This window comes from Amblyomma mixtum, chromosome 9, assembly GCF_055824585.1.
Source record: "Amblyomma mixtum isolate Tamu chromosome 9, ASM5582458v1, whole genome shotgun sequence".
Lineage (NCBI taxonomy): Eukaryota > Metazoa > Arthropoda > Arachnida > Ixodida > Ixodidae > Amblyomma > Amblyomma mixtum.
The window spans coordinates 110,270,012-110,290,020 of record NC_143020.1 but is presented as its reverse complement, the minus strand read 5'-3'; the positions used below and the strand labels follow the sequence as shown (position 1 = coordinate 110,290,020).

General features: G+C 48.0%; 1 protein-coding gene across 2 annotated transcripts in view; it reads left to right on the top strand.

Moving 5' to 3' along the window:
- Nucleotides 1–20,009, top strand: part of LOC149330696 (excitatory amino acid transporter-like) — a 144,779-nt gene that overhangs the window by 26,696 nt on the left and 98,074 nt on the right. The window contains exon 1 of one of the 2 annotated variants that reach the window (XM_089561349.1): nt 10,319–10,972. The exons of the other annotated variant lie outside the window; for it this stretch is intronic. The gene's annotated coding sequence lies outside the window, so the exon portion shown is untranslated. Of the gene's footprint in view, nt 1–10,318; nt 10,973–20,009 lie in introns of those variants that run through there. 2 annotated transcript variants of the gene reach the window in all.

Below are 20,009 nucleotides of genomic sequence, written 5' to 3'. Positions count from 1 at the left end.
GTTGAGCATCTATTTATATTATAAAGTACCGTGGAGCTAATATATGCATGCCATTATTTTTGTCATGCGTTCTCTTTAGGCAAGCAAAATGTTGATCGCACTTGCGAAAACAGTGGACACGTTTTTGTTGTGCTGCATACGTGAGTCCTCTAAAACGGTTCCACCGAATAAGTGAAACCAGAAACAGTTCAAATATTGTGCGCGTAAACAAAAAAAGTTCCAGTAAATTATGATTTTCACGGAGATAAACTTCTTTCAAACTTCCCGAATTGCCCGATATTAAACTCCGAAAGTGCCGAAACCTTAGTAGCACTGAAATCTGTAAGAATTCTCTACGGGCGGTCGTGACCAACCTGCCACCCTTAAAGTGGCACTCGTTGTTGAGGCAAGTTGTTCGCACCAGCACGGAAAAAGTGACGCTTTCACAATAATTAATACTTCGAGCATAAGCGATCTTTCGAGAACCGGAGGCTCCTGGGCGGAGTCGAGTGGTAGTGTAGTGTCCTAAATGACTGGCGGATATCACATGGAGTGCGTAATGAAAATTTTCTACAGTGCAGCACGGCATCGACATATGTAGTGCTATGAACTCAAGTTGCCTTTCATTCCTTATTCTCTGTAACTCCATTATCCACCTCCCCAAGTGTGTAGGGCAGCCAACCGACACAGCGTAGTTAACCTCCCTGGCCAGTAAAAAAACTTAAACCCTTAAGGGCGTAACACTGCTTCAAGAAATCTTTTCGCACCTTCAATTTTAAGTTTTTTGGAGAATGGTGAGCGCGTCGACAGAATTAATACATCAATGCCGCCTTTAAGGGCAAAGAAATACAAGGTTGATTCAATTTCATTCGGATGTAAGAGTGTGTAAAGGTGTGCGGGTAGTCCAAAGTTGTTCATCAAGCATGAATCTAATATGACATAATGAATGAATTAATTACTTCAATTAATTATTGAATGAACAATGAATAAATAAATCAAAGAATCAACTAATTCATTGCTCTTCCGCAAGAAATTAACAAGGGGAAAGGTAGGGCTCGAAAAAAAAAGCATGAAAGCTCCCAGCTGAGGAGCTTCGCACCTACTATTAACCGTGGACTGTGTTGTGGAATACATGAATAAAATCAAAGCCGCCGCGGTTGCTCAGTGGTTATAGTGCTCGGCTGCTGACCCGAAAGACGCGGGTTCGATCCCGGCCGCGGCGGTTGAATTTCTTTGGAGGAGAAATTCTAGAGGCCCGTGTACTGTGCGATGTCAGCGCACGTTAAAGAACCCCAGGTGGTCGTAATTTCTGGGGCCCTTCACTACGGCGTCTCTCATAGCCTGAGTCGCTTTGGGACGTTAAACCCCATACACCAAACCAAACCAAGCAGGATATGTATAGGTACAAATTTGTATGCGTCGATTTAGCCCACGCTAAAGGGGTTAATTTATGTCAAAGAAAAAGGACATTGTACTTAAATATGAATTATAACAGCCTGTGAAAAGTAAGATTTAAACGCGGTTGCGATATTTTGGTGCTTTTGATATTTGCATGGTCACATGGTTACCAGTCCTGTCCATTGAATTGAAGTACAGTAGGTTTTCATTACAATATAACTCTAGGTTCTGCGCATGCAGTTGCGACTATTTACGTTGCCACATAATCAGAATCCGTTCACTTATCTTACGTCAATTACCAAGTGCCACCGGCTCCAAATGGGGCCCGCTTGAATGGGGTATATCTAAAAAGTGAAGAAAGCGTCATGAGCTAGTATACACAACCATGATATGCGAACTAGAGCGAACATACGAGGATGAACACGCAGAGACATGACTGGCGCCAACTAGTAACTGAGTTTAATTTCCGCAAAAAACCACTAATAAACGACGCATGAATGCACAATGCGCCTGTTCGCATTTTGCAATTATGTCTCCTAACAATGAACTAGTTCAAATTAAAGTATTGCAGGAGCAAATATAGGACACGCGACCGTGACTTCTTTCTATTCAAAATCATTCATCACCGCAGTACCGCTGTATGACTCATTCCCATCACGCCTAAGCCTGTTTACGGCCATCTGACTTACGTTGCACGTGCTTGCACAGTGACGATTTGTGAGCAAGCTTGCTGAAGGTTGGTAGGCTTGTTGAGGAATTAGCGGGGTCGCAGCGGAGCACCAGACAGAGACGACCAGCGTGGCAGGCTTCTAGTTCCGAACTGCGCGTGCCGGGCGTGCGCTCCGAGCACGCGCTGTCGTTCTTTATTTTCTTCTAGCGCGGGAACGCCGATCTCAGCGCCGGCGCTTTATAGCGTCGCCGGGCGCTACAGGGCCCCCCGCCTAGACGGAACGTCGAAATGTGGACTCGGTGGAAGAGAGGAGGGAATGAGTGTCCAGTAAGGTCATGTCAGGGTCCGGGAAGAGCCGTCGGGTGGAGGACGCGGGCTCAGGTGGACGAGCCTGGCTGCTGCGCAACGGGCGAAAGATGCAGGGTAGCGAGCTGACAATGGACATGGAGGCAGGGGAGGCCATGGTCAGGCCGTCACCGGCTGTAGTGCTGCCCGCTGACACAAGTGTCAGCGATGTTGGAGTGTTGCGGCTGATGTCCATGGGGATCTGACGCACCGTGTACGCGATCACAAGCACAGGAGCGGCCGAAACGGCTCCATGGACTGACAGCAGATGTGGTGGGACCGTCGACACAACGGTGACAGCTGTGACGATGCCGGAGCAAGTTGCTGGGCTCAATCCAAGGTGCTTGGATGAAACGGGAGTGACAGTCCGGAGCACCTCGCCAGTGTCGATGCGCGTGTGGGCATGATCAGCTGTGGGTGTCTGCAAGAAGGTTGTGGCAGTGACAGGCCGTGTAGTTGAGACTGCTACATCAGACGGCTGGCGGACAGCAAGAGACACAGCTGGTGGATGGACAGTTGCCGCACTACTCGGTGTGGGTAACTTGATCATTCGGTGCTGAAGGTTGCTCAAGTCAGGCACCAAAACAGGCGCTTGCTGCGACAGTGTCGAGTTGCCAGGGTCAGACGCCGAAAAGTGGGTGACAGTACCGAGGGTTTGGAGCGTGGCCCTTTGGGCAGGCGGTGTGGCTGCCTGGGTAGTGGAATTGGTATCTGACAGATGCTGTGGTGGCGGCTTCAACCTCACAGCAGAGGCCTGCAGAGCTGTTGACGGTAGTGACGAGGTAGGGGGAGATGCCGGAAGCCTCGGCACGGCTGCTACCGCAGAGTCGTCCTTGGCTGCAGGAGGCTCTGGTGACAACGCCACTGAAGCGCAAGGAGGCAGAGCCAGAGGCGCGGGTCGGATAGTAGTGGGAGCAGGACGCGAGGCGGAGCTCGTGCAGATCCCACCTGGTGTGGCGTCGAGAGAGACAGCCGGGCTGGAGACGCTGGACGGGAGTGGCGGCGATGCGGCGAGGGGCTGCTGAGGCGGGCCGGGTTCTGATGAAGGCTGCGAGGGCGCGGGCGAGGCCGTTGCAGGGCCAGAGGCTGGCGGCGGCGAGAACGGGTCCGCTGCGTCGTAAAGCGGCGGCGGAACGTAGTAGGCGCCGAAGTCCGCCAAGACGGCCGCACGCAGCTCATCGTATGGCCGACCGCCGAAAGCAGAGTAGGTGAGCCGACGCAGGACGTCGGCCGGGAGGATGTCACAAAGGACTTCGTGTTTGAACGGCTGGATGGTGATGCCGTTCAGGTACATCGCAGCCTCCAGTTGGGCGAACCACCCGCCGACGCCGGCAGGCCGGAACGCCGGGAGCGGCGGGTCGAAACTTGGGTGCTGCCAGTACGCCATGCTGGAACGCCGCTGCGATAGAAGGGACGGTTCGCCGGGTCACCACTGTTGAGAATTTGCGGGGTCGCAGCGGAGCACCAGAGAGAGACGACCAGCGTGGCAGACTTCTAGTTCCGGACTGCGCGTGCCGGGCGTGCGCTCCGAGCACGCGCTGTCGTTCTTTATTTTCTTCTAGCGCGGGAACGCCGATCTCAGCGCCGGCGCTTTATAGCGTCGCCGGGCGCTACAGGCTCAAATTGGCTTTTTTTTTATGGAATACATTTTAAAGAAACACCCTGTGAACGTCATGTACACATAAGAAATGCAACTCTACTGCAATCACGCCCAAACACGCCGTAAAAAAGGATATTTGGGACTCATAATTATAGTCAGGGGTAGCGTAGTCCTAGTGCAGGCAAAGACTGGTCATCGGCAGGTTTTTGTAGGAAAGTTTTAGCTTCCTACTAAGAGTTAACGCATCGCAACAGTGAACAGTGTCTTTCCAAGCAGTTGGTACTTACGGAACTGCAAAACAACGAAGACCTGTGCCACTGCAAAGTAGTTGAAAAAATTCCTTAACTTAACCTATCACACCTTACTCTTCAGGTATAGCAGCCATACTCTGCAGCCGTTTTGGGAGTGCAGGGGTACGAATTATATACAGTAAAACGCGTCGTGAAGGGTGCAGGTGTTTTTAGAGTGTCTTTTTCCCGCTCTCTGCTTCTTCTCTAGTGTTTGTGATTTAATCTGAAAACAGTCTTTGAGAACACGGTGATTCCGGGTCGAAACTTCTGGCGTGGTTAACAACCGTTCCTTAGAGAAAAAACAAGAAGGGCAGAAAAAGCGGCCGCCATTATGAGCAGTGGTGTCGAATAGTTATAGCTTTATTCCCGGTGAATAAAGACAAAGGCAGAAGGCAAGTTTTCGGCGAGTGATAGGTGGCATATTAAGAAACTCTCTGTCTAATACAAGAGCCGGAATGGTAATACATGTGTGAGTGGAACCGGGGCATGCAGGCCACTCGCGTATTACGCCGCATTTTCCGTGCACAGAAGCGGGACTGTGCTGGGGTCATTGATTGATAGGCCAATTGTCTTTCCCGATTGGCTGCTACCGTTGGCTCATGCATGAAAACCTACGGAGGAAAGTGCTGTTCCGCGGTCGATGTGACCGATCATCCACAAGAACCAGGAGCCCTTAGCACAGAGTTCTTACTCGAAGCCCAAGTTTGTTCGTGTCGAGACCGTTAATCATCTTGCTCCGCCTCTTCCATCATTTGCGACGCGTACTGAGAAGCGGACATTGAGCTTCCTCAACTCGTGAAGCAATGGCTTCTAGGAATCATTAACTCGCTGCACTGTTCCACTCCATTCTGAAGGACGGAGAAATGACACGCTAAGGTCCCTGTGAGAACTTACTCTTGTAAGTTACTGACACCGCTTTCTCGGAGAGGTCGACTGAAGGGTTCTCAAGGAGAAGCAAGCTTGTGCTCCATTTTATTTTATTTTGTCCTCCTTGTTCAAGGCTTCCATTCTGTTTCCAAGATGGTGGATTGCCGGTTACGCGTTGACGGAGGGCTCTGAATTAACGCATGCGCTCGATATAGGGCGTAGGCTTTTTCAAACTTTTCAAATTCGAATGTATCCATGCACTGGCCTGTTCGTCGTCCTTATGATCGAAGAAAGTATTAAGAATTAAGATTAAATAAGTGGGCATTCAAGAACCCAAGTTAATGTTTACCTTTGCATCAAATTTAGAAAGGGTTACGACAGAGTGGCCTAGTCGTTCGAGCATCCGTCACGCATATGGGAGGTGCGGTGTTCGATCCCCAGTCCCGCGGGGTAACCACCGGTGATACAATGGGTGCAAGCTTTCCACTGTCTGGTGTTCGGCTTCTTTAGGGCGCAGTATTTGGGAAATGGGCCTCTGAACCCGCCTTCTGCAGAAGAAAAAAACCTTATCCCATGGCGCTCTTTGGTGACTGATGCCTTTGCGCCATAAAAATTCTTCATCATCTTTATCGTCAAACTTAAAAAAGCACTGAATAAATCACGCTCCTGAAATTAGTTACGTAAAAAGACCATAAAGTATGGTTCTTAATTATACTTTGCAAGTAATCGTCGAGAGCATGCTGGCAAAGTGGTATCTTTCGTATTGCTTCGGCATGTACGTAAGTAATGAACATCCCTCGATGACGGAAAAGATTGTGCGACTGACTCTGCACATCCCTGCTTGTAAACAAAGCATCTTGCTATTGCGAAGCATGGAGGTTTGGAAGGCCTGTCTGGTCTGGGTAGCCGTGAAATTCTTCATTGGCACTGCGACGACAGAAGAACCCAGCTGGTTTCCTTGTTAAAGACGGAGTCAGTTAAAATAAAATTGCTCTTCAAACCCTCGGGCTTGTACACCTTGGTGAGAAACAGATCATTAAGTATCAATGGCATCAATATATTAACCTGAGCCGTATTTTATGAGGATAGTGTAAGTTACTTCCTCCGGTTTGAAATACGTCGCGTTCACGTTTCATCGACAAAAAATGTGTACACACCGGCTGACAAAAAGACCCTGAGTCATATGGGAAACGTCGACGGGTGAGCGGGTGCTATCGAGAATGCGCAATCTCTGAACATAAGCTTCGCGCGGTCCTTGCCGGAAAAAGAGAGAGGACCAGGCTAGGGTGCGCCAAGAGGGAAACAAAATCCCTCAAAGAGGGAAAAAACAGCACCGGGGACATTCAGAAGGGCGCTCTGGTCTTGACGGAGCTTCCTTTTACTGCCCCAGCCGGGAACAGTGATTTTTTCTTATTTCATATATCTATAAAAATCCTTGACCACCAGGCAAGCGGCTGCAGCTCTCCCCAAAAGTCGAATACAAAGGATTAGCCACACCTCTGGCGCCCCTCCGGAGACCAGTCCTATGCGAGACGTCCAGCACAATAGTCATGCTGATTATTTTTGTGTGCAGTTGTCTTACATTGATAATTAGCTATTTAAAATCAGTTGTTGAAGGTTTCCCCGGATAATTTCACTGTCCTGAAAGGAGTCATAACCTTCTGCAGCGAAGTAGCCCCGAAGTAAGTGCACCCCTAAGGACGTAATATGGATGTAACAGGGACGCCCTATGGACGTCGAATCTATGACTACCAATAATTTGCCGAAAGGCTTGCAGAGCACAGAACCCGGAAGTTTCTTTTTTGGCAGTTACTAGAAAGTGCCGTTCGACGGTGCCCTTGCTGAGGGTTGAAGTGCCTTACAGTGCCCTTAGAATTTTCTCCGCAGTACTTTGTGCCTGGTCCTTTGATCGCATGTGGTCACCATACTTGCTGACTGTGACATCAGCCTATTCCTATCCGGAGGAAAATTGCTAAACGTCTGCTATTTGCGCATAAAATTTAAGAACGATGTGGCTTAAGCCTTTCAACGAAGGCCCTTCAATCATCGAATCGACTGATTGTCACGACGCCCTGCTCAACTGCCTTGTAGCAGCCACGGTAGATATTTGATGAACGTTGACAGGTGCAAGGCGGATGACAGCGACTTCAGTTCAGAGCATAAAAAGGGACGATTATATCAATGAAAAAAGTTAACAAATCTAATGAAGTCTTGCAAAGGCTGATGAGGCCCTGCCTGTGTCTCAAAAGCATAGGCTATCAGCTTCTCTTTAGGTTTTTCCTGTAGAAGAATGACCAGTTCACGTTTGAAAAGGTACAGGCTGCAAATGAAGTTAGTGGAAGCTTTCATATTTTACTGATCAGATGAACGCAGCACACCGGTTTTATAATGATTTGCTGCGCTGCTGAAGCTATTATTCATTTTCAGCAGCGTTACCACGCCTTGCACTAGTATATTGAAATTTCAGGTCAGTTTCCACAGTCACAAAAGTCCAAAGGATCAGCGGCGTGTTTTTTTCACGGAACGAGTCATACGAGCGCATCGTCACGTGACCTGGTAGCAATAAGCGTTAAAAATCCCGAGAATGCATGCCACGGATGCTGTAAACAAAGCCTCAAAGTATTTCAGCCGAACACCTGTAACAGCTGCCGCAGCTGCACTGTATTTAAGTCAATTGCCTGCGCAGTCCCAATCCCCTCCTAAATTTGCGGTGGAATTTACGTTGCAGTCCGTAATTTCCGAGTTCTGTACCGCCTCCTGCACGCTTTTTTCTTATAAATATTTTGTCACTGTTGTCTTTTACGTGAAGTCCATAACGAACTGTAAGGACTGCTACGCAGTTTTAACGAGTGGAAAACTTGCACAGAAGTTCTCACAGTACCGGCGCCCGACAGTTGTGGGGAGCAGCTCTGTACCGCGGGGACTTTGCCGACGTGTCTAGAACGAAATTCTGGCTGAAAGCGAGAATATAGGATTCTAATAAAACTTAGCTGAATCCAGCCCCATAAGGGTATTTCTGAGCGACAGCCGTAGAACCTACTGGCGAACTGATGGCTTCTTCAAATTTTTCTCTGTGACTGCATGCATTTGTTAAGTTGTTAGAACGATAAAATACAAGGTGTAAAACGCAGGTGTCACGACCAAATGGTTGTTTTCACTTGGAAACTCTATGTGGCATATGCTTTTTTCCTCAGGTCTGGGGTAAACCCCATCCGTTTCGAATTAGGAGCAATAAAAGAGCCCCAGTGTACTGGAATCATAATCGTCATCGTGAGTTTAGATCGCATAGATGAAAATACATTCTTTTGAACTACGAGCATCTCAACAATAAACTGCTTGCTGTCGAAAGAACGTCAGGAGAGCCCCAAAAGACCAACACTGAAATCGCACCCAGAAAAAAAAAAAAACTCGTTAAAGCGGTCCCCTGTTTCTCTGTAAAGACCATATATAGACACCAAATTTTTGCTTGCATATTTTCTTCAATAAAATAAGGAGTTAGGTATTAGTAGTATACCTTGATTCCCTGTGTAATTCCTGTTCGAGTGCTAGGTAATTCATAGTTTAATTTCTTTTCGACGCTGTTCCCCGTATCGCGAACCGAACAATGGCTGCGACGTGTAAGTTGTGTTTTGGTCACGTGAGACATGAAAAACCCTGCAATATAATCAGTGTTCCATATTTTTCATTCACCATAACTCTTAAGCCAGCCCGCTTCAAGAGCTGAAATGGCAACAAGCAGCGTATGAGCTGTTATTTTGCGTTTTTGTTCATCACCTAAGCACTTTATACATGTCAAAGGCATTGTTCGGTTTATTAGCCGAAACAGCATAAAGAAAGAAGCTTAATTAAAATTATTTTGTGGTCATGGGTGAATACCATGCGGTGATCGATGAATTCTAATGTCTTGTGCTTGGTTACAGAGAAGGAAGCATGCACATAAACCTATATAAGGAGGTGTCTGTAGCACTTTAAGGGTCAGATATAGCCCGATAACCATCACCTAGCTTAGCAAGGTGAATTTTCGGCTGCTACATACTATTCCGACATCGTTCACTAAGCAGAAAGTCCCTCATACTGCTTTGTCAGTGTGAAAGTAAACTCCAGGTTAATGCATGATGCACCTTCGCTTCTACGAAAGCTACCTTCAAATATAAAGGAACGTCACCTTCGCTCTTCTTTCTGATTTAAGCTGTCTATCTGTTTAGACACATGTGGCATTCGGAAAACAGCCCCTGCGCGGAAAAGACTGAGGATCGCTAACGAGATTGGCGATTCCCGCGTCGAAGCGGCGAGATGTTTGGCATGTTCCGTTGCTCGCTCTAGTTTAATTTTCTTCCTTTATTCGTTTGACAGTAATTACTTTAGACGTCAAGAGATGGCAGCACCGATGCACTCACATGGTTATTTCGTTGCTGGCATGTTGCTGGCACGCCGTCTCCGGCGCCGGAAAGAGCATATGCTCTCACTCAAACGGAGAGGAGGAAGTTGAATGCATATAGATAACAAAACATGACGAAAACAGCGACGCTGCCGGAAGCGCGTTGTCGTCTGCTTCTGGGCTGCTTTTGGGACGGTGGTTGTATGCTAGGGTGCGCGGGAGGAGTGGCGCAGTCGACAGGACGGAGAACGCTCGTCGCGCCGCCATAAATAAAAACGCAAAATTACAAACATGAAAACCGACGCACTAAGTCAGCAACAAAACGCGCCCCAGAACCCAGTTCGAATTGGGAGTGACATCGTAGCACGTGGTGGTGGTCCATTAAAGCGACTTCCCTTTCGAGTGGGGCGCGCGCCGCACCGTCTAGGAACGCGCCCGTCTGCGACTTTTAATGGCATCCTCTTCTCTCCTCAGCGCGTCGTCTGCGTTGGTCTCGTCATCCGGTGTCGTTTTTGTTTTCGTCTTTTTTTCCTCAGCGCTTCACGGCTGGCTCAGTCTCGGCTCGGCTCTGTTGTAGGCTTCTTGTTAGCCTCTAGCCGTAGTGGCGCTCTAGCTTCTTTCCTCAGTCGTCCGGTTTCTAGTTCGTTTTTTTTTTTTCGTGTTGTGAGTTAACCTAGCGTCCGTCAGCTCCGAGTGTAGAGTCTTGACTCGACTTCCCAACTGGCTTCCGAGCCGGCTTCCCCTCTGCTCTCACCCTCCTCCCCTCGAGCTCAGCGCCTGCGCGCTTCGGGCGGTACAAAAAGGATGCGAAGCGCGAGCCAGGGGAGCCAGTGAGAAAGGGTGTTGTGCGCTCGGCGCGGGCGGCCGTGAAGGGACTCGCGCGCAAAAAAAAAAGAAAGAAAGAAAGAAGGAAGGAAAGAAAGATAGAGAGAAAAAGAAAGAAGCCGCGGACGCGCAATCTATCCACTCGCGCCGTCGAGGCCCCCGCCGTTGCCGCACACGCTGTCGCTGCAGCCGCCGCCGTTGCTGCTGCTGCCTTGTGTGTCTGTCGCGTTGGTTCGGCGCGAGCTAGCGCCGAGAGGGCAACAGAGGAGAGAGCGCTGGAGTTTTTAATTCCGCAAGGTTGAGAGAAGCTTCGTCGCTGCTTCGGCCCCAGAGGAGTTAGCTCTCCTCCAAGTCTTCCACGTCGTCGACGGTGGTCGTCACCATTTGACGGATTAACGAGCCCCCATCGGTGGATTTTGCAGCTCCGATCGGGTTCCTCTTCGGCAGTGTTGTTTTCTACTGTCTTTCCTGTTACCTCTCATTTTGCTGTGGCTGAAGGCGACATCGTCGCGTCGACCGCCGGCAGTGTCGTGTTGACGGTGTGTTGCTCAAGCTTCGACTGACGGAGGCGCATCGACAGGTCTTTCACTACGGTGGGCAAAGAGAAGGACAATACTCAGGTCAGATTGCACTTATAGTTTTAAAATTCATTTCTTATTATTTCTGTGAGGTATTTCAACCTGTGTCCTTCCTTAAGGCCGTAAACACAGGAGGAAACTGCACTTGCTGAGTTTCACTTCAGGCAACTGCAGGTTCATGAGTGCAGCACCATGCATTCAGCAAATAATATTCAACTCTAACGCTTGCAGTTGTTGGTAAAGAAAAGCATGTTAGGTGGAAACACGCTCTGGCACCTAAGAAATTTCCTTTTAATCACTTCTGAAAGTGAACCGAGTGCATTATTAAAGATTAAAGTATATAAACGAAACGTTTGCCAGCACACGTGTACGGTTTCAACAAGCCGTGCTCCCAGGAGGGTCTGGTGCCGTCATTTGACGCATCAACGCTATCTTAGACGCCCTAGAAATTGAGTTAAAGGTGCTTAGAACTGATGCATGTTTTCATTGAAAGTTGGAGCTTTGCTTCGAAAAGTAAGACCATCGAATATTGGATGCCCTCTGAACGCAGGGTGCACAATTCCGCATAGTACGGTATGCTACCGCTTTATTCGATAAACTTCGTGTGCTAAAATCACCGTTTGGGGATGCGTACGCATAATGCTTTTGATGTTATATGCCTGATACTGTTCTAAAGTTACTACGCTTTCGATACGTACACACCTAACCATCTCACCCTTCTGATAAATCTGGCTCGCGTTCACTAAGTAGTTGAAATGTGTTAACCACGGCAAACAGCTATTCTAAAGACTGACTGATGGTCTGTGCATAGCCTGACAGCACGGCTGTTAAAGCACTGGCCGTATGCCATGCACGTGGCGATCATTTGCCGCGCCTAAGAACATTCACTCCCCTTCTTGTGGAAGCTTAAACTGCACGCTGTAAGATACTAGACTCGCTCATGCGGAAGGGCGAACTAGAGCTTGATACACGTCATTCTTAAAAAGTCCAAGACATTGCATCTCTGGCCGTGTTTTCTTTTAAACTGAACTGAAAAGGGAAGAGTGCTGAATCTAGCCTAGATTGACCACCTCTGAAACGCCGGGCACTTTTTGGCACGCGGTTTCGATGTTGTCGTCTGCTCTGAAACCCAACACGTGGGTCTCGTTAGGCGTGATGATGCAAAAGTCCCCTCTCAGCGCGTGGATTTGGGCAGTAGATGGCGTTTGAAGTGGCCTTCACATTCCACTAGAAAGTGACTATTGTATATAGGTGCACCAAACGTAAAAACGGAGGACGCGAGCGGTGCATGAACTTGCCAAAACTGCATGCCATCGCCCTCTATCAGCAGATGCCCAGCAAAGAGCGAGGGTGCGTCGGCACATCCGGCTGACCCACCTCGATGGTCTTATGCTAGCCTTATCGTCAGGTCGAGCGAAGACGCGCCGTTACCATCACTGCTCGCCAGGGGCGCTTTAAGTGCTTCGTCAGGAATGGCAACATTTTCATCAAAAATCAGCGTGACCGCCGTGGTTCGCGCTTCACTTGGCAGCGAGTTCTCTGCTCTATGGAGCATAAACGCTTCTGCATCGGTTTCAGAAGTGGTAAAAATTTTGCTCGCCTAAAGGGAACGCATGAAAAAAAGAATTGCACGCATATATTGCCTCCGTTGTCTTTATGATAAGAATAGATGATCAACTGCACAGCAAAGGAGGTAACTGAAGATCACTTGCTTCAACACAAATTAGCTTTTTTACACTGGAGAAAACAAAGTTAAATTTTCATAGAAAACAATGTTGTCTCTGCTTGAGTGATCCTCGATCGGTTATATTTGGAGCATCTGTTTATATCATAAAGACAACACAGCAAATACATGCATACTATTCGTTTTTTTTTCAATTGTTCCTTTGAGACAAGCTAATTTTTGGCCGCACTTGCCAAACCGATGCACTAGCTTTTATAATTCATAGCTCAACAAACTCGCCACCAAGTGAAGCGCAAACCACGACGGTCACGCAGACTGAAAATGAATGGTGTGATTACTGACCAAGAAGAAATCGCACGCCGCCGAAGGCCAGCTTTCCTGCACGATGCTGGCAAACAAACCCTTGCTTGAAGCATTGCAAGCTCCCCTGGCGAGCAGTGATGGTAGCAGCGTGACTTCGCTTGTGCCGGCAAGAAGGCGAGCATCAGACCATCGAGGTGGGTCAGCCGGATGTACCGACGCCCTCTCGCTCTCTGCTGCACATCTGCTGACAGAGCGCGCTGGCATGCAGTTTTTCGAAGTCTGGCCACCACTCGCGTGCTTCGTTTTACTCTTTTTGCAACTGTACCTTCGGGGTCCGTGAAGGAATACCTCCGCCTGGTATCCTCAAGAAGTCTTGTCAACGTCCTCGATGTTCAGGGGAATTTATTCGACCATGCGTAATATTTTGCAGCTTTTCAGAAAGTTCTGACGTATATGGTTGCTACAGCGAGAGTTCGCGCAAAAAAAAAGCATCATATACAAAAGTGTTCCCCCGTTGCAAAACCTGCAAGTGCGGGCAAATGATTGGGGGTTATGGTTGTGACATCTATTGGAACAGAAGTACATGGGCCGCCGCGGTGGCTGAGCGGTTATGGTGCTCGGCTGCTGGCCCAAAAGACGCGGGTTCGATCCCGGCCGCGGCGGCTAGAATTTCTTTGGAGGAGAAATTCTAGAGGCCCGTTTACTGTGCGATGTCAGTGCACGTTAAAGAACCCCAGGTGGTCGAAATTTCCGGAGCCCTCCACTACGGCGTCTCTCATAGCCTTAGTCGCTTTGGGACGTTAAACCCCATAAATCAAATCAAATCAGAAGTACATGGCGGCCGTATCCTGAGATACGCACTTCAGAGAATATAGGTTCGGGCTGACAAGTAAACGATGATAACGAGTGATAGCATCGATATACAGATACCATCTCACATTTGGGGGTGTAGCTTTTCGTCCACAAGTGGTTCACACCAACATAATAATTAGCGATCAATTGTATTTAGAATGTGAAAGTCATGACGGGTATTTGTGCCATCATTTCTTTAAACGGCTGGCAGTGCGCACTAGTGCATTTCTCTTGCGCAAGTATTTAGAAAGGGCTTTAGTTAGGACAAGGTGTAAAGCCTTTCTAAATGATTTCAATTAGGACTCACACTTTTTGCAGCACAACCAGAGGAGGTCATGCTAATTTGCTGTACGGACTTTTGAATCCGTTTGTATGACTTGTTTGCACGTAATCCAACTTATACTAATCCTGTTAATGTCTCCGTTGTTAAGTGGCTGCACTGAAGAACGTGAAGTTGATGATCCGCCTGCACATCGTGGGGCAAGCGTGTGTTAAAGCGACCTTACGAAATCGATCACACGAACACGCCTGCCATGCTGGCAGTCGTACTGTCACAGGAAATGGATGGTTATTGCAAAACGTTTGTCCTTGTATCGAGGCAGAGTTCGTCACCAAACGCCCCTGCGACCAGCTGCACTTATCGACTACCGTGTTGGCTCGAATATAACTACCCCTCAAATGTTGCCGTTTCGGATCTAAGAGCATTTCTGTTTCAGAAAAAAAAAATACTTCAGAGACGCTTTCGTACTCGAGCACCTCCAATTTAAACACTCAAGCAATGCTTGGAATACTCGCATTTTCGATAAGGAAAAACGGGATGGTTAAATTCGAGTTGATGCGGTAAATTTTACCCTTGCACCTGGGATGGCAAAGGCCGTGCACGCCAGGCTGCAAACAACGGGGCGGAAATTCCAATCTGAAGCGCGTGGCGCCCAATAGAGCAAGCTTTTGATCGCGTTTCCGCTGCAGGCGTTTCAGTGGTGCGCAGTTGGACTAAAGGGGTCTGTGAACGCAACTTTTAACCTGATGTGTTCCTTTAACAGCCAGAGAACGAAACACATCGCTATTATCTCACACCGTTGTTATCAGTGGTGCCTCTCGAGAAGTGCACAACTCGCACACTGCATTTTCTTTGGAGTCTATCAGAGGCTCTAAGCTTATGAATCTCTGTGATCCACTCGCTTCAGTGTGCGCCAAGCTAATAGGACAGCTGTCACTAGGGCGAAAGAAAAAGCTTTAGTATACATATGGTCGGGGCAGCTATTGCGAGAGAGTCGACTCGCTCTAAAGTGGCTTGCCATCAAGTGTAGCTGACCACAGACCTCTATATCCATTGCTATTTTTTTCTTAACTCTAGGAGGAGTGTACGCCGTCTAGATTCCCTCCTCAAAAAGAAAAATAAAAGCATTAAAAAAGAAGGGTCTGTCCGAGGAGATGGACTCTGAGCGATCGTGGTCTGGAATAAGAAGTAGACGGCGATACGTGACGGAATTCTGCCAGTGTGTGATCTTGCCCTCTGTACGCGAGTAGATCCACCACTATTACGATGCTCTGTCGCGTCGCTCTCGATCGGCAAGTGCTTATCGTTCAGCTCACCGTATCATTCTACAGCTATGCTGTCGCATGTGGTGAAGTTTGTTAATTCACGTACTTTTAATCGACCAAGTATCGTGCAGGTAAATGATGCAACGGGAAGCTCCGTTATGAAAGAATCAAAGCGTGAACATTACCCGAGTTCAACCTATGGCTACCATGTAGGTGTGTTAGAAAAGCACGGGCTTCACTTTGCTCTAAACGGAAAACTGGGCGGAAAACTTCACTGAGACATTTTAGACCTCAATGTGCAAGAGCAAAATTCTTTCTTCTGTTGAAACGGAATGTTCCCTTTAATAGTGGAGTTCCCTGTTCACGCGCCATTGAAACAGATTATACGAGGCGCGTGTTATGTGCACTAATACCTTTCCACTTGGCAATTCCCTTTTGCGCTCTACGCAGAGTAATAAATACGTTAAAAAAACAGTAGTAAGCCCAAAGATTAATACAAAATAGATGAATAAGCCCGCATCATGCGCGCACACACATAAAAAGAAATAAGCTACGAGAAAATGTTGAACAGGAGATTTAGAAGGTTTAACTAATAACAAAGGTACAGAAATTTATGGTAGTATAGGCTTAGAAAAGACACAAACTTCAGTATTGAAGGCAGAAATATAACATCTCTTCAAGCATGAAATCATATAAACATACACTAACTCCGGATGGAGGTCATCACAACGGCTCGCATGCGTGAGGTGCAGGGTTCGATCCCCAGTACCGCCGGGTACCGACCGGTGATACAGTGGATAAAAGCATCCCCCTGCCTTTTGCCATGGCGCTCTTTGGCCACAGATGCCGTTGCGCCATAAAATTCATCATCATCAACATTACAATGGCGTTATCACAGCTCGCTCTGCAAGTAGTCTCTAAACTCTGCAGTAGTTTAGCCCAAGCCCGAAATGGAGTCAAACATGGTAAACAAACAACCGATACCGAAATAACGTGTGAACCTACCAGAGCTCTCGTATCTCTGCGGATACATGCAAGAAGCCTAAATACTCCCTGTTGACGTGCCTCAGTGCTTCACTGCTTCATTATTCGGAGTTAACTACTTTATCTTGGGGGAAATACTTAGTATGATCCTCGTGGTATGAGTATATTTTTCCGTTACTGTGACCAAAAACATGTGTACGTCGTAATCGAACCGCGTTCCCAATTTTATTTGCTGCCGACCTCAGAAAGAGTACCGCGCTCTGCTGGATCACTGAACTTGTTGTAGTCGGCCGGAAGATGGTTTTGCCGGTGTTATTTTTTCGGCTAACCCCCCTGTATGTTGCCGCCGCAGAAGAGTTCAGTTAACGCAACCTTTAAAGACAGTTCATGGTCCTGCTATACAATGGTGCGTCCCCAAGTATGCGCCCTCCGGAAAAGAAAAATTTTGTCCGCCAGTACGCGCGGAGACACTGAGTCATAGTCAACTCCTTTCTTCCAAGCGCCTGCGTTCACGCGTCGCTGCAGGGCAACTGCCACCATATGTGTTCCCCCACCCTAAGTGGTTCCCATTAAGCAGCACCCAATGCAGTGTAAACGACCCTACGGCAATGCAACACTGCCAGCGAAGAAACCCACCGCAACGCCAGCCTCCACGCACGGAGACTAGGTGCTGCCATTCATCCGCTCTTAGCTCTTGTGGACGGCATGGGTGCCGCCATTACAGGTGTTCGCCTTCGCGCGGCCCCTGGACCAAGTCACGGGACCACCCTGGTCGACTTCCTGAGAAACCGGCTGTTTCTGAGTAACTGAACACCAGTTTGCTCTTGGTTAACTGCACGCCAACTTGTCGGTCAGGAGGTGACCAGAGTAAAGCACACCTGCGAGAAATTTCACCCTCTGACTCAGCCGAGAAAAACGATGAAGAGAGGAGCGCGGTAAATGAATGCAGACTTCGGCAAGCTGGGAAAGCCAGCCGGTGAGCGCAGTTCACTCCACCCAACGGCGGCGCCTTGGAAGTCCCTTTACCTGGACGAAAAAAAGGCTGGAAGACGATAGCAGAGGGCGTTTAAAAACGCCCGACACTTTCATACAGCAGCGGATTCCTGAGTTCTCAGCTTTCAATTTGTTTGTCTTTAACTGTAACCCTCCAATGTTGTAAATATGTGAATACAATTTTTCCTTGCTTCTTCTACCACCCGACTCCGGCTCACGTTCCTTCCTCAACCGGCACGGGGGCGGCGTTCCTTTACCCGATGCCAGGTCAAACACTCTACCAGCACGGCGAATCGTAACACCGGATGTGCCACTTCAGCCTTGGGTTATCCCGTCATTCTTGCGCCTGTGTGCTGTCGTTTTGTGCGCTTTATCTGTGCACGCTGTGCACAAACTTGACCCTCAACGTGTTTCCCTAAGCGTTTTAAAGCTGTATTCGATGCGGTCCATTATTTTTTCGGGGGGGGAGGGGGGCTGAAGTGGGGAGCGGAAGGCTGGCAGGCAAACGTAGTTCCGATGTCTGTCCGGAACGACGCACAATAGCCTCATTCATGTCAGGCACCATTCGTTGTGAACAACAGGAGAAGAAAACGACTCTGTACTATTTTTAGCTTCTGCCATACGCCTAAAAGTGGGTACTTTTAAATGTTATGTTTATAAACCTGCCTACAGCGTTTTTCTTTTCTTCATTTTTTCCTCTTTATCTGCTGTGCCTGTGCACGTCATTTTTCTTGAAACCTGCACCACAGCGCTCACAGTCTCTCTGTATATGTCCCAGCAGCAGCAACAATGAAGACTTTGCAAAGAAAGCTTACAGTTCTTAGTTTAGGCGCCTTCTAACGCAAATCCATCACTTCGCGCAGCTAGACGAATGCCTAGACTTCTCCCCGATCACTTACCCTTAGCGTATACCCTAAGCAGGTTCTGTTTTGTACACCTAAGCTTTGCGGATTCGCCCCCGTTTATCTGGTGTCTTCACGAGGCTTTTATCTGCCGCCAGACGCGGACCCTGCTTTTTTTTTGGATTGCCTCCAGAACCGATAGGCGGTCATCAGAGGGAACGTCTTTATGGAAGCCGGGTCTGGCCAGCGCCCTTCCCGCTTTTGTTTTTTACTGCTGGTTTTTTTTATGCGCGCCTAATGCGGTCAAGCCCGCGAGACGGAGTCGTAAATGCCCGGAATGCTTTATGACCGGCAAGAAAGCATGCAAGATAGAAAGAGAGTAAAAAAGAAAGGAAGAGAGAGAGAGAGAAAAAAAGAAGAGAAAAGGCAGCAAACAAAGAAAGGTAGAGAGAAAGAAAGAAGGGAACGAGCAACAAAGTGGAAAAGTAAGAAGGAAGGTAACGAACACAGGAAGAAAGAAGGAAGAAGAAAGAAAGAAAGAAAGAAAGAAAGAAAGAAAGAGAGAAAGGAAGAAAGAAAGAAAGAAAGAAAGAAGGGAAGAAAGGAACACGAAAACATAAAAGAAAGGAAAAAGAAAGAAGAGAAAAGATAACGCACAAAGAACGAGAGAAAGAAAGAAGAGAACAAGCAGCAAAGAAAGAATAGGAAAGAAGAAGGAAGGAGACGAACACAGGAAGAAAGAAGGACAAAGATAGAAAGGAGGGTAGAAGGAAAGAAAGTAAGAATGAAAGAAAAGATATGGAAGAAAGGTAAGAAAGAATGAAAGAAAGAGAAAGAAAGAAGGAAAGAAAGGAAGAAATAGAGAAGCAAAGGAAGGAGAAAAGAAGGCGAGAAAGGAATAACAAAAGAAAGGAAGAAAGAAAGAATTAACTAACGATATATAAGTAGGATGCAACAAGAGCGAGCTTGGCTCTGGAAGACGATCGGAGTAGTGCGTCTTTGTCGGCGTTCCTCGGCGTCCGCACGGGAAGCACGCACGTCTTTGTCAAGAGAAACGGCCGTGTACTTGCGGGTGCGGAATGCGGCGATTCCGGGCGCTTGTTCTTCGCACGGCGGTTTTCCCGAGCTAGTCGTAGCGGCCGAGTGACCGCCGTGAATTCCTTCGCAATCAGCAAGGCCGCGCGTTCTTCAATGACGAGTTCCGGCTGCGTTTTACTGCGCACGTTGCCGCAGGGACGCACCGACGCTCATCCATTCTGCATGTCGAATGACCCCGGGCAACGGAGAGACCCGTTTTGAAAGACGTAGGGGCAACGGGTACGTAATAATTCGCCTTATCAATGGAAAGATGTCTAGCCATTAGAAGGAATGAACTCATGAGCGCAAGCGGGAAATAACAAATGAGGCGATTAATTAATTGATTTATTGGGGTTTAACGTCCCAAAGCGACTCAGTCTATAAGGGACGCCGCACTTAAGGGCTCCAGAAATTTCGACTACCTGGGGTTCTTTAACGTGCACTTACATCGCATAGTACACACGGGCCTCTAGAATTTCGCTTCCATCGAAATTCCGCCGCCGCTGCCGGGGTCGAACCCGCGTCTTTCGGGCCAGCATCAGAGCGCCGTAACCACTGAGCCACCGCGGCGAGTGGAATTAATTAAATACCTAATCAGAGACACAACGACAGGGTGATTTAATGAAATAGCAAATGCACGAGGAATCCACAGCCCTTGGTAGCGAATAAATGAACTACTTAAGAAAAACTAATACATTAAACACTAAGACAATGAAAGAGTTGATATGTGGTTTTGTTTGGTTTATTGGGGTTTACCGTTCCAAAGTGACTCAGGCTATGAAGGACACCGCAGTGAAGG